Source organism: Polyodon spathula, chromosome 9 (genome assembly GCF_017654505.1).
Source record: "Polyodon spathula isolate WHYD16114869_AA chromosome 9, ASM1765450v1, whole genome shotgun sequence".
NCBI lineage: Eukaryota > Metazoa > Chordata > Actinopteri > Acipenseriformes > Polyodontidae > Polyodon > Polyodon spathula.
The window spans coordinates 40,323,272-40,341,315 of record NC_054542.1 but is presented as its reverse complement, the minus strand read 5'-3'; the positions used below and the strand labels follow the sequence as shown (position 1 = coordinate 40,341,315).

Genomic DNA, 18,044 nt, shown 5'->3' with positions numbered 1-18,044 from the left:
GAGGGCACCCCAAAACAATCAGCACAAATATGAAATGCTTGGGTGAGGTAAACAGGCACTTGTCTGGGCAAGAACAAAAAGAAAATTGGCTTTGCAAGCCAACTGTGCAACTCCCCAACCTGCAAACTCTCCCATCCACAGCTGCTGCAGGACTTGGTGATGTCATCTCCACACAGATTTCACTCTGCCTTCTTGCAAAGGCAGATCTCACATTTCTTATCCAAAACTCATCACTTATGGGACTATCACCCCAGGAAATTGTCTAAACTTTTATCAGATGGTATAGTATAATACTTGTTTGCAGCAATTTACTGAGTTTATAAAGTGGTAAAAATTACTTTACAATCTCTTTCTGTATTTTCCCAGATGAACAACTGTAAACTAACCTGGCATCATGTAATGTCTGTACACATAGTAACTACTGTATGATGGCCAAACAAGACTTGTATATGGACTGATCATTTCAGTTTTAATACAGCTTGACATAAGACAAGCTACTATGAATTACGTCATCATTTTATTTATCATTTTAATTTTACTTAAGCCTAAACAATACATTATGCCTTTTAAAGGTGTCCTGGGTGATGTTATCATACTGCACTCAAAAAGGACTAATTAGAATAGATTAATTTTGCACTAATGATCCTCTACAGTTGAGTTGCACAAAATACACACAGAGAAGCTTAAACTTGTCACAGTACAAAAAATTACATCACACAGAAACTAGAACAGTGAGTTCTCAATGCGTTTCCAATAACAAAACAAAAGCATACTAGTATTACCATATTGGCTCACTGTAAAACAAAGCAATGCTGCCTTTGTCAAACATTTTATAAAGCACACACTGTTTTGAAATGAGACGTTAAGACTTGTAACATAACAGTGTATTAAAGTTCTGAGGCACAAAATGTATTCTTTTTTTTTTTTGGAACAATATAAAAGATTACGTATGAATTAATCAAAAAAGGAACATTTTATTTTATTCCTCCATATGGTATGGTTAAAAAAATAGTGCCTACAGCAGTTCTCAGTTCTAACCACAGTGCAACTCTGCCTGTGAACAGCTTGTAATGAAGCCTAAAAATAGTGTTTCCAATGAAAAAAATTAGCTCCCATCACTGCATGCAGTTCTTAAATACTTCCATGATGATGCTGTGTCAAGGGAGACATATTTTATCCTTAATAGGGAGACTACAAAGACCCCTGGATTTTTCCAGAAAATGCAATCAGAGGCATCATTTCCACATTAAAGAGAATGACTGAACAGATTTCAACATACTTTTGTTAAACAGAGTCATCCTGGGATGCATCGGATGCTTGCTTCGCTTTGGCGTTACAATAACGCAAAGGCATTTGAAATACCTTCAGTCACTTGCATGCAAGCTGTTCATAAGAACTCTCGGTTACAGAATAGTCATTTAGATTTATGCCAACTGCATTCTCCAGTGCTTAGAAGGGAAAGCCTGCGAACTGCAAATACCTCATGGCTTTACTTATTTAACAAAATCTGATTTGAAACGACAAGACCGCAGGAATGGCTGCAAACTGGTTTTAGGCGAACATTTAAATTAATAGAATTACAGAAGTTGTTCAAGTAAATAAATAAATAAATAATACACTGTAAATTGTAATATAAGCTTAACATGACTAGACCATTTTCAAACGCTATTGACTCATTAGACACTGTTTTGTTGGTTTTGTCCCAATGTTATGTAATCTTAGAGATAGACTGGGGTGAGGCATAAGGGTAAGTGATTTGCTTACCCTTAAGCTCACAGAGAGTATTGCCAAGCTGGGAATCAAACCCTGTTCTTTAACCCTAGTCCTTTGCTCTAACCACTAGACCATTATACCCATTCTACTGAGACGATCTTGCATCTGTGTGCAATCACAGCTTAGGCTGGAAATTAGATGGGACATCAACTTGGAAATCCTAAGGAAATAATAAATACAGATACTATAGTGATGAAAAATCTGTCTTACTCAATTATAATCAAATACAGTACGTAGTTTTAATCTGATAAAGACACCTATTCAGTTATCAGCAGTTTCAACAAAACACTCAAAATGGATTTTAAAATGTTCTGGTTTCCCAAAATCATAAGAACATAAGGTTCATACTAAATGTTTAATCTTCAAAGATTGTGACTGTTGTACAATATCATGCTAGAAACCCATAGTAAAATAACTTTATATTACTGTTGTATGCAAAAGTTTGGGAACCCCTGGAAAAAATGTATGTTACATTGAATCTTTCAGTGAACAGAAGTTGACCTGACCTCTACATGACACCTTTCTGCAAATTTTAATACAGGATTACTGTTTATTTGCATTTATTACAGATTCAAAATAATAAACAAAAGTGAACATGGCGCGTGCAAAAGTTTGGGCACCCTTTTGGACCATTCTTAATTACTTCTTAAAAAGATGATTACTAAGACCCAGAAAGGTTGATTCACTTGTTAGGGCTTCAATTACTCAGGTGAAGTCAATTCCAGTGTTGAACTATTACTCTGAAGTAACTTCATACCTTCTAATCTGTCAGACTGTGATGGTTGTTCTGCCTGGTTTCAACAACCATGGGCTCCTCTAAGCAGATGTCTGAGGACTTGAAAATGAAGATAATTGACTTTCACAAAACAGGAGAAGGCTATGGAAAAAACTCTCTCAACGCTTCCAGCTAGCAATTTCAACTCTCAGAAACACTGTGAAGAAATGGAAGTTAAATGGAACGGTTAAAGCCAAGGCGAGATCTGGAAGACCAAGAAATATATCACATAGACTTGCCTGAAAACTGATCAGATCTGCTCAACAGAACCCACAGGTCACTGCAAAGGACCCTCAGAACAGTTTAGCTGACACTGGAGTAGTTGTTCACAAGTCCACAGTACAGCGTACCTTACACAACAAGGATCTGCATGGGAGAGTTGTAAGAAGGAAGCCTTTTCTACGACCTCATCACAAAAGTCAGCATCTAAAGTGTGCAAAAGAAAACCTTGACAAGCCTGAAGCTTTTTGGAAATATGTGCTTTGGACTGATGAAAGGAAAATTTAACTGTTTGGTCACAACCAAAGAAGGTACGTTTGGAGAAAAAAGGGTGAAGCTTTTCAAGAAAAGAACACCTTGTCAACTGTTAAGCACGGGGGTGGCTCTATTATGCTTTGGGTTTGTGTGGCAGCCAGTGGAACCGGAAATATTGTGCGGGTGGGGGGAAGAATGGATTCAACTAAATATCAACAAATCCTAGAAGCTAATGTCCTAAAGTCAGTCTACACTGAAGCTGAAAAGAGGTTGTACATTTCAGCAAGACAATGAGCCAAAACATACCTCAAAATCAACCATGAAATATTTACAAGAAAGAAGGAGAAAGGTTTTGGAATGGCTGTCACAGTCCCCAGACTTGAATATTATTGAAAATCTGTGGGGAGATCTCAAACATGCAGTGCATGCAAGGAGACCCAAGAATCTTTCTGAGCTGGAAGAGTTCTGCAAGGAAGAGTGGGAAAAAATTCCAAAGGCAAGAATAGAAAGACTCTTAGCTGGCTACAGGAAACGTTTGGAAGCAGTTATATCTGCCAAAGGAGGTGTTACCAAGTATTAAGTGACAGGGTGCCCAAACCTTGCACATGCCATGTTCACTTTTGTTTATTATTTTGAATCTGTAATAAATGCAAATAAATAGTAATCCTGTATTAAAATTTGCAGAAAGGTGTCATGTTTAACTTTGTACCATGTAGCGGTCAGGTCAACTTCTGTTCACTGAAAGATTCATTGTAGCATACATTTTTTCCAGGGGTGCCCAAACTTTTGCATACAACTGTATGGATGGCCTTCTTTTCATTAGTAGCACCTATTATTTTCTTGTACTACTTAGCTTTCATTTTTATAGCCTGAACCCTACCCTGGAAGACAGAGGTACAAAAAAAAAAGTAACAAAATATTTCAACTACTGTCAAAAAGAAGCTAAAAGTCACGGTACTACTGTATAACGGCTTTCTGATAATAAACAATGCACACAGGCAAAGAAATGCATACTGCAGATAAACAAATCAAGATATATTGCCACTACTCCTGCAATTCTTATGCCCAGCATGGCTCAGTTAATTGTGTACCACATGCACTCTCACAGCATTTGGAACTTATGCCATCTTTCCTTAGGCAGTATAAAATTACAGCCGGTAAAAGACTTACACTAACAAATGTCGCAGAGAGAAAAATAAATACAATCCTCCAATTCATTTAGCCAGGCAGGGCACAGGCCCTCTGAACGGCACACAGGTTCACTGATGGATCCCATCACTGCAGTTCAGCCCACTGTAAAGTTTAAATGTCCAGAATTTCTTAAAACTCATGGTTGCTCCAAGGCATCGAAGTCTACTTCTGAATATTTACTTTGAGAGCCTGTGAGGCAGGTCATTGGTTGGAAGGGTTTTGTTTAGAGTTTTAGTCGAATGCTTGCTGTCCACATCACACTGCAGTGGCTTTGTTTGTCCCATAAATAAGAACACATTTGCAGCTTCCACACAGCAGACTTCAGCTCTCCGGGCCAATCCTCGATTCCCATTAGGTTGTTTATGTTTCAGTTTGCAATCAATATTGGGCTTTTCCCTTGTTCTATATGAATGGCATATCTTCGTGACACAGAACCCTAATTTCTCTTGTGGGTTATGTGGTCGGCCAAAAGTTGATGAATCATTTGTCAAAATGTTTGCGTTTGTGTGTATTCTGGTACTCAGTGCTGTCTTTTAGAAACTTACTCTCTGGTGCAGATGAACAAGAATGTAGTTACGCACACGGTCTAAAAACAGCCCAACAAAACAGAGATTGTGTTGTATCATAAAAGACTATTTCCCACAGCCCAACAAAACAGAGATTGTTTTGTATCATAAAAGACTATTTCCCCCATTCAGTCAAGACTAAGGCCTGTGTGTGGATTTAGTTTGAATTAGACTTGGGGCTCACCCTAACATTCTGTCCTGAACAGTTTCCCTGGAGGTCTCCCTGTTATAATCAGTGACTCTTACAGAATAAGTATATTTTATATTTGCTTTATTTTGTAAATATTCCCAGTGAAGTGTATTAGGCACCCTTAAATACAGTAGGCCCCAGATCTGACTGAGCAAAGTAAAAAAAGTTATACATATTTTTGCTTATTTTAAAAATATCTATGAAAGTTGTAATGCAAGCCCAAAGCAATATAATCTTATTCCTCAGACAATTAGAATCTTTCACCAGACAGGGATCAACAGAGCTTCACTGGAATACATGTTAAAAGAAAACAGCTGAAGAATGTTCTCCTGGGGGGAAGCTGTACAAAATTAAAGGAACAAGCTGTCCATACATCACATCACTGGTGCTGTCCTGTAACACAAATTATAAAAGAGAAACAAGCCAGTCAGCTGAAAAACAAAAGGAAATGATGTCATGTGTTAGACAGCTCAGTCTGACTGAACACACCGGTGCCAGGGCAAATCAGAGCAGAGAACCAGGAAGGGAAGCAAATTCTGGCAAGTTCCCACCCCTCTCACACGGGAGCAGCCAAGGTCAACAGGTCCCTTCTCTTGGACAGAGAGGAAAGCCATTTGAAGTTTAAAACTACCTGTACAAGTGTCCTGTTGGCTTATCTGCCCCCCCCCCCCCCCCCCCCCCCCCCCCAAAAAAAATAATTAAAATCAACTTTTAAGAATTTGAGGAACAACTGCAGTGTTCTCTCCAGGAGTGAAGAAGGCAGAGCAGGCTTTGGTTGACGGGCACTATCGTATACTGGAAGGGGCATAATACCAGAGTGGGTGTGTAAATCTAGTGAATCTGTCAAAAAAAAAAAGAAAAAAAAAGAGAAGAAGAAGAAAATCTGTTTTAAGGATGATGAATTGGCACTTCTTTGTGAGGATGTTTCCAATATGAGTGTACATGGAAACCGGAACAAACACTATAGCCTTTGCCACAAGGCTCTATGTGGGAGTCCACACCAAATAAAGGGGGAAACATATTTCCTTTTTATTAACAGCACATGCAGAACACTCTGCAGCGCTTTCTAAAGCAAGGGCTTCCCATTATCTAGCACTGACACCTCAGTACAATGTAGCGACTGTGTGCTGGGTTTCCACTGGCAGTGCAGAAAAGGCAGGACACCAGGGCTGGTTTTAACAGCAATTAAAACAGCTCTTTTTATTACCTCTCTCCCAAAAAACTTACAAGTCAAAAGGTCTTGCTCCTCCATACACACAGGCAAACTTGCAACACACATGCGAGAGAGAGAAACAGTAAAGTGCAGGCAAACTCACCACACACACACACAACAGAGAGAATGCAATAGACTACCAGAATAGGTTTTCTGGAAAGCATGTTTACATGACAAAAATTACTTACAAAAGTTATTTTTCAAAATACAACTGGAATATTCTACGTGATGTTTTCCAAAAACTCACATTCAGAATTTTCTGATACGTTTTCGGAAAACTGTCGTTTACATGACTTTTTATAGTGTCAACTTCATCAATTTTAAGAAACAGTCAGGTTAACAGGACCAGCCATTTTACAAAATGACAAAAAAGGTCCTGGGAACTGCTTGCTGTTCTTTAACCTCTAAGTGGGATTACTATATTCCTGGTTTATTATAAACACATTCAAAAACCTTAAGTGGTTTGGGAAATGAGTAAAAAAATATTCATATACATATACACTTTCTTGGTGCCTATTATACATTTTCTATGTGCTCAAGAAAACACCTTCATTGCCAGTTAACAGACTCGGCTTTAGGGAATATCCATCCTCATACATTCTCTCTGGTGTAAATATCATGGAGCACCGTGAAATATCATATGGAGCCAATTATGGTACGGCAGTTTGGTGATGTCATTCATGTCAGATAATCAGCCTCTCTGTGGATAGTTATTTACAATAAACACCAGTCTCTAGGGAGAGCTGAACGCCTTCCCATCTGTCCAAAATTAAACAAGCATGCATACTTTATACCCTCTTGAAAATGCAATTTCTGTTGATGTTGATTAAGTTAAAGTCAAATTATGTATATATGTATTGTAAGTTACTGCCTGAAATGACTTTTTATAAAGCAAAACTTCCAGTGGCAGTCAGTGTTTAGTTATAAAACAAAGTTCCTCATTGTCATGAAACTTGAATGCCTTGTGCTTCTCTACTGTATAAAATAACTCTAGAAGGTGGACTCTGTTCAGCCATTTCCTTAGATGCAAAGCTATCTGAGACGTCTCCAATCCAGCTGAAGCCACATTCCGTTCCTCCCTTAACACATCCCCAAGTAAAACGACAGGCACATGCTCCCCAAAATAAAGGGTATTCTGTCAAATTTCTCTTTAAGTTTTACACTATTAATTTAACAAAAATGCTAAAACTATGAAAAAACTGTAATAAAGAATTATTAAATCAATATAATTCTGCATTAATGTTTCCTTCCCTTGGCAGACAGAAATAATACAAACCAAATCCAAACCAGCATGAAGGGCTACATTTCCACCCGAGTGTTATATGCCTTTCTGTTTCTTTAGTTTTATACCAGAATGCCGCCTCCTCCCCTTTTCATTGTCTGCACATTTGTTTTAAGAGAATCAGATTTCATGTTAGTATTTATTCATGGTAATATTTATGCATTACCTTCAAAGGCTTTACCTCTCAAAGGGGAGAGCTTATATCATTTAAAGTTGGTGACAAGTGAGTACACTGATGAGTAGAGACAAGTCTTTAAATTCAATTGTGCATGTGGGGTGTCACTTCATGTTTTTGTCTGACAAGACGGCCTCTGAGGTAATGTAATGGAAATTGTAGTATTGCACAATTATTTCATTAAAACTATAAACGTGCTTCCACACAAACTACATAAAACTATACAGGGCATACACAAAAACATGCAATAAAACAGTTTTGCACACCGATTTCTAAAACCTTCAAGCCTCTGTACTGTAATTTCAGGTATGTCGGCTAACCTTATTTTTTTTACCATTGTATTTAGTAGTACATTATTTACTAATAAACAGTATTTATACATGTTCCTAAAAATAATACATTTTCATCTACACCAAATGTACACCAAAAACAGAAAAAATAACCTTAGCAACCTTAAATAACCAGGAAACAACGAAAGAAAATAAAAAATAAAAAAGCAACAACTTTCACTTTTAAGTACTCCAAATATACAATGTACACAACCTCAGTTCAACCTTTATATTTCTTAGGCTGAAAAATCTAGCTTTGATAAAGCATTTGGTCAAATTGAAACTACCAGTATGCAAGTTAGAAGTAAAAGTATAGGCAATTAAAATGAGCAACTGACTATTAAATTGAGAAATCAGCAAAAAAAAAAAAAAAAAAAAAAAAAAGGTGGTTTATACAAACATAATGAATTCCTGCTGTAAAAGGAGATATTGCATCACATGCCAGCTTAACACATAGGCTTTAGCTCCGGTAGTGTAAACTGTAGGTAGACGCATACGTCTTTTAAATTCCAAAAAGCCCTAAAGAGAACCCTTACTAGTTAGGAGAGGGAATGATTTGTTAAATTTTTATTATTATTATTGGTGACCTATGTGAACACCTCATTTTTCATCTGGCCTTCCCTTCACTAAACATTTGGCATTGCTGAACAATGACCTCATCCAGAAATAAAGAACAATCCTCAGAGGAGGCACAGCCCCCACCCCCCTGAACTAAAGTTTGTCCCCAGGCAAACTTTTACACAAGAGTTTCTAGTTTGTATAACATAGTTGCTTTACAATGCTCTGACCTCCACACAACTACTTTACTGTAATACACGGTTTTCTTAGAAAAGTCAAGAAAACTTTTTTGGAGGGGTCAGAGGAGGGAGGGAGAGACAGAAGGGGGGGCAGCTAATGACTTTCTACTATCAATAACAGAAAGGAAATGTTGTAACTCAAGCCTTCCGCGCATTCTTCCTGGCTGAGAAACAGAGCAGACAAAATGAGTTATTTCTTAAACTGTTTTAACATCACCTTGTGCCAAAGTGGAGTTATTTGTTTCTTCAGAGTTCTGGCTATTTAGACAGAACACTAGTCAGGTCAGGCACAGACTCTCCCTCTCACACATACACACACACACACTAGAGGCTGTACAACATAAAGCTCCATATAAGGAAATGATGATGATGTAATGCTCCATAGGCTTTGGCCATGCAAAGAGCCCATCTCTCATTGTTAGGTCTTACTGCTGGAATGTGCACATCTAGGATGCCTGTAGAGCGAACTCCTTCATTGCAGTGATAAGAGGAATCAATGGGCAAATTCTACCGCATGCTACAGGTACAGGAAATTATTTATTATTATTACTAAATATTTTTCTAGATTAAAAGTTCTTCAAACTAAAGTTCACTTAGGCAACGCAATCCTTTTTTTAACACTGAAATGTGTAAATTTTGTTGTATTCACGGTATTAGTAAATAAATATTTGCATGTGGCAGACAAACTTTGGCAGTTTTTTCATCGTGCTGTGTAAGAATACCACACACACAATATATTTTATGTTGAACACTTATGTTAAACATGTTAAAGAACACTGTACCATAAGACCAAACTGATTAAAAGTAAGTTTAAGTGGCTGGCATTCCTTTAGTAATAAAAAAGAAAACACCATCTATTACATGAGAGATTTGTAAGACGCTGCATGGTTCATCTTTTTAAGAAGCTTAAAGCCCATTTAAAAAAAGGTTTTCTTTTTTGTTTTAATATTTAGTTTGATTCTTTACTGTCACAATATGCATCAGAATAGAATAAAAGACAGCAAAATGTGTCATATGTTGGCATTCGTTTACACAATTTTTTGGGAGGTTGACAAGCATTTCGGCTAATGCTTTCTTATTTTACAGTATAATTAGTAAATTCCTAAGCATAGCTATATGACAAAGTAGTACAATACTTATACCCACCTTAAGATTAACTATAATTTCTGCTCATACCAGGTAAAATTACCAGACATACTGCTGTCTCACCGTTTCATAAACACAACATAAAGATCATGTACAGCAGTAACAAGCTGTTAAAGTTAGACTGGTACTTACTGCACAAGTTTCCCTGCTTTGTAAGCGTTTTCCTTAGGCAACTCAAAATTTAATTGTAAGCAGTTTATTTAAATGAAATAGAGACCAGAGGTACTGTTTTTTTTTTTGTTTTGTTTTGTTTTATGATAATACAGGTCTCAGTACTTTTGGACAGTGAAACATGTGCAGTGAAATAAATGCAGGCAACTGATCTCTCAGGTACTAAATAAAAAGAATGGCACTGTACAGTTGTTTTACTGAAATATATTCTTTTTCAGCCTTCAATAATCTCAAACACGAAGTCATAAATTCGTAAGTATGAGTAATTGCTGTTAGTCAAGGAGACCGATGTTGTTACTGAACCCAGCATCAGAAACCGTGCTTATTAAAGGCAGACCACAGATGTGCATGTGTTGGGATGTGTATATATAACTTTCACATGTTTGTTTAAAGGTTTAAACCTGTACAAAAGCATTAACCTTCAATCAAAGCATTCATCAGAAAAAATAATTAAATAAGTTTGGTATCTAACCCTCTCAGACACATGGAAACCGTAAATCAGATCTCCGGAGACAATGAAAAGTGCTGACTAGAAAATTGCCACGTTCACCCTTGTTTGCATTATCAGGCAAAAGGTTTATTCTCCTCGTCTCCGCTGATTGATGGTTCTCTGTGTTTACTGTTCACTATATCTACTGCCATAGGAAGCAATTTCAAAACTCTACCCACTTCAGAAGCGACAAATTTTGCCTCTGTTTATAAGTGCTGTCTGCACACTGAACTCATTACAAATGTTGAGCCATGCTTTTCGTACAAAGCAAACAGAGTGAGGACACACGGTGAGATAAGACCAGTCAATTACAATCACAGTTGGTGTTAAATTGTAAATATTACCTGAACAATATTGCACAACTGATGTTTCTAAATTTGGATCTCTCTTTTGAAAATTGCTTGCTCTGGTAATGCTGATAAAAAAAATCATAAACAATTCAGACTTCTTTTTTTTTTTTTTTTACTTAAGTATGCAGAGATATAAAAGGGGTCCCAGGGGAAAGCAGTCTATTAAATTATATAGACTTATGTAAATACAAGTTGGTGCATTTAAATAAAACAGTTACATCCTAGTCAAAGCTATTCAGTATGCTTTTAAAAATAAATAAATAAATAATAATAAAAAAAACTAATCTTTCTTGGTACATTTTTAATATTCAGCAACACAATCCGGTCTTCAGGAGTTCAGTGTCCAAAAGCATTTCTTCCGTGACTCGTGAGATTAGACTTGAACAGGGCCCGCTACTGTCTTATTTTCAGGTACGCGGTAAAAAATGGTACGCAACACACTGCGCTTGCTCGTGCATGCCTGAACAATGCTTAAAATAACTTCTGCTGAGAAAGCAGGGAAGTGCTCATTCAAATCTGGTATGTTATCTTTTTAAAATGTAATTTATCAGATTTTCCAGTCGTTTACTTTGTTGTTAGTATGTGAATATTTATCATATACAATACACTGGGTCATGTACATTTTTTTTTTACTTGTGCAACTTAGCGGTGGACATCTCATTTTGTCTTGTTCGTCGTTAATTGTGTTTCTTTTTAGAGAAATGGATTGTTTGCAGTTTGAGTTTGCAAAAAATTATGTATAATTAATGGTAAAATGTCCCTCTGTTTGGCAATAGGAAAACACCAATCAGATCGCATGATTGCACCTGTACCAAAATCTGACAGTGTACTACTTTCAATGTGACAACGTATCACTTTCTGACATTACACAGGTAAAGTTTTGGTACATGTACCACTTTCTAACACTACACCGGTGCTACAGTATCTCATCTCATGGCTTGCTTTCTCATTCCATGCACATTGATCTTTTAAAATGACTTCTGGAGCAGCACTGAGGCACAGTTTTGGTTCTAAAATATGACATATGAGAAAAAGGTAAAAGATGTTTCCTTACTAGGCCAGAAATAATCTTTAATGTATAAATATAGCCTCACTAGATCATTCAAACTGGTACCCGACTAGGATGCACGTACTGAACAACAGTTTAGTTAGGTTATCTGACAAACAATGAAAATTGGTTGTTTTGCCACAAGCAGGTTAACATTTATTGAACATATATTTTTATTTATTAAAAAATGTTGCCATACAATTCAATCTGCAAACACCAAGTACCAAGGTTAAAATGTCTGACGCAAATTAACAAAATAAGTACAAACAGAAATGGCAAGACAACACAGCTCATTCATGAATTATTTTATTATTTTTATACAGAAAATTAATAATAATAATAATAATAATAATAATAATAATAATAATAATAATAATAATAATAATAGAATCACTTCTACAATAGTTCCACAGAAGGCTTCCAACATCTGTTTTGTGTCTACAGCTCTTTGGTATAATTTCTATTGAGCAGTCTTGCTCGTCTTTTCAGTTGTGAAAGGAGAAGAGTTAACGGAAATCGATCAGGAACAGCAACAATAGCACATCCAGTAGGTTAAAACAAAAACAACTAGACAACTGACTTTGTCAACATGAAAATATTTAATAGCTACGTGGCCTTTGCACTGTCTTGTGCATAAGCAGTTTCTGTTTCAGAGCCGTGCTGAAACGGTTTCTGTTTCAGAGCTGTGCTGAAAAACGGTTGTTGTGGTTAGGGTTTATTTTTTATTGCCATTCTAATTTTGTTTTCTGTTTCCATTCCTGCTTTATTTGTATTCCACTGTCTTCTATTTTTGTAGTTTCTCAATCCATCATAGCATATTGCAAGACTGCAAGACAGATAAAAAACAAGTCCTAATTACCCAGGAGGTTACATTTCTCATATCAAAAATGAATAATAAATAAATGAAATCAGGATCAGTGCCCATGACCGACAAGCTTATCTGACAAATGTTTTGACAAATTCTACCCCGCTTAAGGATGAAATGCTTCCTGTGTTTAACGACTGTGATAGAATGATACATTTTAATCTTGAGTGAGGGGTTGCCAAGTAATATGACATATCATGCAAAAGTAACACATACTGGTAGCACTTTTTTCTAATGAAAGAAAAATGTATTTTAAAAGAGTAGAAACGGAAATCCCCACTAAAAGTTAATTAACGTATGTATAGTGACCCTGTTAATCAAACGTATGTATATATTCCTGTATATATTATATATATATATATATATATATACTATATATATAGATATATATATATATATTAGATATATATCATATATATGTTATATTATTATATATATATTTGAATATATATGTATATACATACACAGTATATATATATGTGTGTATATATAAGATGTCTACAGAACAATCTGATCTGTTACAGTGAAAGATGACTATCTGTTAACATTTTTAAATACAAGATTAACTTGTATCAGCAAAGTTACAGACACGGTAGTATTTAAAAGAAAAAAAAAAGAAAAAAAATTACCCAAAAGTGCCATTTTAGAATACTGTGCCTGTTAAGTTTTTCATTTCATAATTGAAGATTAAACCCTTGATGGTATAAACTCATATGCTTTAAAGTATTCCTCATGGTAAGAAGAGTTCCACTGCATTTTTCATCACCAAGCCAGGGATCTATACAGATTATTAACTAAGCATAAAACTATCCGTAAATGACATATGATACCAATGAAAACCCACCCTGATATTCTGACATAATGTGCACTTCTAAAGTATAGTATATGGAATTATTGAGTAAAGATAATGCATCTGTTTATTTAGCCAGTCTATTAATTGCCTTTGGAATAAGGGGAATTCCTCCAAATGCAGTAGAACAGACAGGGAGGGGTAAGAAACTATTAATTATAGGATCATTTCATGCCAATGTGACATCTGAAGAATAACGTCAGTTACAAGTTATAACATCCCTCCTATCCAGCCAGGCAGTGTTTCCTGCAGATGAGAGATGCTGGGTCTTCTTGCCAGCTCAAGTTAGACTTACTCCAGCAGCAAATACAGCTGCCAGCTGTTCCGGTGCCTTGCACCATACCCCACTATTGCAATAAAACCTTTTCCTCTAACAATATGTCATCAATATTAGACTAATGATCACTTACCTATTTACATGTTCATTGCCCAGTCTCCTACTTTTGACTTTCTATATATTTTGTACCTAATAATACCCCTAATAATATCGGCTGTACAATAATACAAGGAGATAGTCATCTCCTGAGAGTCAAACTAGAAAGTAAAGTTTTTGTTGCTACTGAAAGAGGCCAAGACCCCCGAAATACATTGTAAGCTTACAGCTAAAAGAAAGCACAGAGATAACAAAAAGCCAATTTGTGGGCAGCTTTGTTTTGGAATGTAATTAATTTTGCTTGTAAAAGTTGTTTTCACTCTACTCTGTAATTTCATAGGCAATGGTTTTAAAACCAGGTTACGCTAGACTACTGTACTCTAGGCTTGACAGAGCTGGCACGCTAAACACTGCTTTAAAAATCATTTAGAAGTTTTACAGCTGAGGCCTGGGAGGTATTTCCTCCCCTCCTCCTTGTCCAATTGAGTTGTTTATGTCAGGGGTTGAGGGGCTACAGAGAAAGAATATCACATTCCCATTAACAGAAAGGCAAGGGACTGCATAAGGAGAATATAAAACAGAGCAAGGCTTCACTGGGTTGCTTTGATTAGTCTTCCCATGCAGAGCATGGGAAGGTTTATGGGCCACAGTGTAAATATTAGAACCAAGTAAATCGCATTCCAGCACACAGCACAGGGCAGAGTCACAGGATCTGAACCGGAACAAACTATGTCATCTTTTATACTATAATAATATCTATACTTGCCATTAACAAAAAACGTGAACGCAACCAACATGACCTGTAAATGTGTAGGAATATAACAAGTGTGTACTACAGTATATGCTGCCCTGACAGTACAAACAGTCACCATCAAATTTGTTCAGGATCTACTGTTTTAGTTATTTCTTTGACTGCCATTCTTTATCAATTTTCTCATGTTTACAGTCGGTTAATGCTAAATTATGGTAAAGGCTAAAAAAAAAAAAAAAAATCACAGAATGAAAGGTATAGTTAGGTGGAAATATTTCAAACTTCTCCTTTTAAATCTCTAGCCTAAACACATACAGTGTGTAAATCCCACCCGCTATTTAACACCAGAATAAAAACACTGAAACAAGTTATCAAAAACACACAAGAATGTGTACTCTGGAAAAATAAAGCGTGGACCTGACACTGTCAGAGATAAAACGAATCTCTGCTGAGGAACAACGTGTTGACCCAATTACAACAAGCAACCCCCCCCAAAAGATGTTAAGAAGTGTAAGGTTGGGGATTTCCCCTCGGTAAACATGATGGTAATGCTTCACACACTTTGAAAAGGACAGCACTGATGGCCCTCCATTTACCGTTTGAAAGTCTTGTCAGCTACACAGTAACACAGTGAACAAAGGCTTTACAAAACTAAACGATACAGGTACATACAGATTTACATGCACACAGTTATGTGGAATTAAATCATCTGGTTTGGAACTGCAAGCTGGTCAGAATTTTAACACCAGTCATCTGCATTTATTGCCTGCATGCCACTCTGAATGTTCTTAAAAGGCAGGCAGGCCTGCACTGAAATCTCAGTTTATTTTATTGGCCAACTACCCCGTTAGGTGTGTTTTTGCCCAATCGCTTACCATTCTCTTACCTTCTGGTCTGGTCTCAACACTGACAGACATATTTATAATACTTTATTAGGTACCTCACTTGAATTTAATTTCTATTGCATGTTATAATTTCCATATCTAAATCTATATATATATATATATATATATATATATATATATATATATATATATATATATATATATATATAGTTATATAGATTATACATACTCAAATGTTTTGGAAACAGTTATTTTTGTATACTGTAAACACAGATCCTGTGAAAAACAAGGTAAAAAGTAAGAGGACAAAACAATTAGTACTCCTCGGTTCTAGGTTTACGTTCACTGGTATTGAACAAACAAGTTTAATGCATTTTTAACAACCGTATGCAACTATGATAGCAGTCACTTGTGTTTCTTTCTTTCCTCTTTGTCTTCACCACCACTCTACTCAATAAGGTACGGCTGTCTAATGTAACTAACTTTGTTAATAGTTTCCTAATAATATAAAAGCCAATTTAAATTTAAGAGACCATTAACCTCATTTTGTAAAGTCTTTAGACAGTAAGTTGCTGTATGCATAGACTACAGTACGTGTTGATTCTGGTGGGTCTGGAAGCAAGGCCTTTATTAATCACATACAAATAGTGCCAATATATGGGATTTCCGTCACTCTGTAAGGGTGAAATATTTGTCCTGTCCGCATAACAATATTCAGAACTGTAACTGAAATACTTTTAATTTATGGTTTCAACAGAAGAGTCGTCATGTCTTCACAGCCCTGCTTTATTTGCTATTCTGTTACTAAGAAATAAAGAATGTCCATAGATAATTTATGGGATAGCAGAGTCCTGGTTTTCTATACTGTGAATTACTACAGAATATAAAACGGAGGATTCAAAACACAAGCTTATCTTCACCCTTTTAAACATAACAAAGTAAAAATATTTGGCATAAAAAAAAAAAAAAAAAAAAAAAAAAAACCTTGGAAACGGAATCTTGGTGCCCACAGCTTTCATAAAAAGTGGGTTAAAAATGAGAGAATAATGGGTATCCCATGTGGCACACCACATAAAACACCACTCTGTGCAATCCAACAAACTGTTAGCCACAGTCTACTTAAGAACATGGCAACAGTGCTCCAGAGGGTTTAGAAAACATAATAGAATTATGTTTTGTGCTTTTAATTCCACCCTAACTACATTGTGCGTCTTTGTTCAGGAAAAAAAAAAAAAAGCCTGTCAACACATGTGTGAACTCCCACCATCTGGACAGGGGCTACAAAAACTGAAGGGCTGGTGAAATGGAATCCATTACAACCGTTTGCCAGTGCCTTTGCCATTAGGTCACAGTCACCCGAACACCAATGAAAAACATAATACTGTCAAGCACCTGGTTGTTCAAGGTCAGCAGGTTTATAGTGCAGTCACAATAAAAAGGGGGGTACAGGACTGTAATTCACTTACCTTATGTACAGAGTAAGGATAACTTGTTCAAATATCGAAACAAGTTAACTGATATGGCCTGCAGAAAATGTTCATTTTATCAACCAGCCCAACTTAAAACTGTTTCATTTTATTTCTTAAATTTATTTAAAACCAACAAATGCTTTTAGAAGGTGGCTGCACAAATGAACAGCTACCTCTGAAATGCATGTTTTGTTCTATTGTAGGAGGGGTTAACGTAGTGCAGAGATCCACAGAGTACATGTGTTTTACTTTATGCTGATGAGACTCCAAACCCAATGCACACATGTGGACCATGGAGCTGACTCATATACTGTAGTCACTATGCTGCAGACATTGAGAGACAAATGGATCCTGAAACTTTAAAGAAGTATATTTGAATTTTTTATTTTTTTTTTCAACTTGGAAGAAAGATTTAGTCATACAAATTATTTGTGAGCTGAAATTATTTCCATTTAGTCTCAGGCATAATGCAAACATCAAATTCACAGTAGTTACAGTTTCATCAAATTTTGGTGTGGGAAGAAGTAATGTCATAATACATAACCTGGTTTAATGGTGTTTTGAAGCACTTCTAGTCAAAATATTTGTCATAGAATTTTATAAGCATTACAAAATATAGCCAACTACCATTAAGTGTTTTATAGTTCCGGATGAGTTCTGATCCTTAGTGGTACTCTGGGATATTTCTGAGCTAAAAAAGACAGACACATTTGCATATTGTAGTCAGTGTATAATTGACATGTATTATAAAAATAACTTTAAGATGCTTCAAAGCTAGAGTAAATATATTGTCTAAAAAAAATTTGTGGAGTCTGAACCACTGGCAGGACATGAAATAAAGGGATAAACCACAGAAACATTACATCAGCTCCAAACATTCACACACACACACACACACACATATATATATATATATATATA

The 18,044-nt window shown here is 36.0% G+C and overlaps 1 protein-coding gene across 6 annotated transcripts in view; it reads left to right on the top strand.

The window, feature by feature from the left end:
• LOC121320830 (filamin A-interacting protein 1-like) overlaps positions 1 to 18,044 on the top strand; it is a 92,379-nt gene that overhangs the window by 63,014 nt on the left and 11,321 nt on the right. The window contains exons 1-2 of one of the 6 annotated variants that reach the window (XM_041259513.1): positions 9,227 to 9,288; positions 10,301 to 10,334. The exons of the other annotated variants lie outside the window; for them this stretch is intronic. The gene's annotated coding sequence lies outside the window, so the exon portion shown is untranslated. Of the gene's footprint in view, positions 1 to 9,226; positions 9,289 to 10,300; positions 10,335 to 18,044 lie in introns of those variants that run through there. 6 annotated transcript variants of the gene reach the window in all.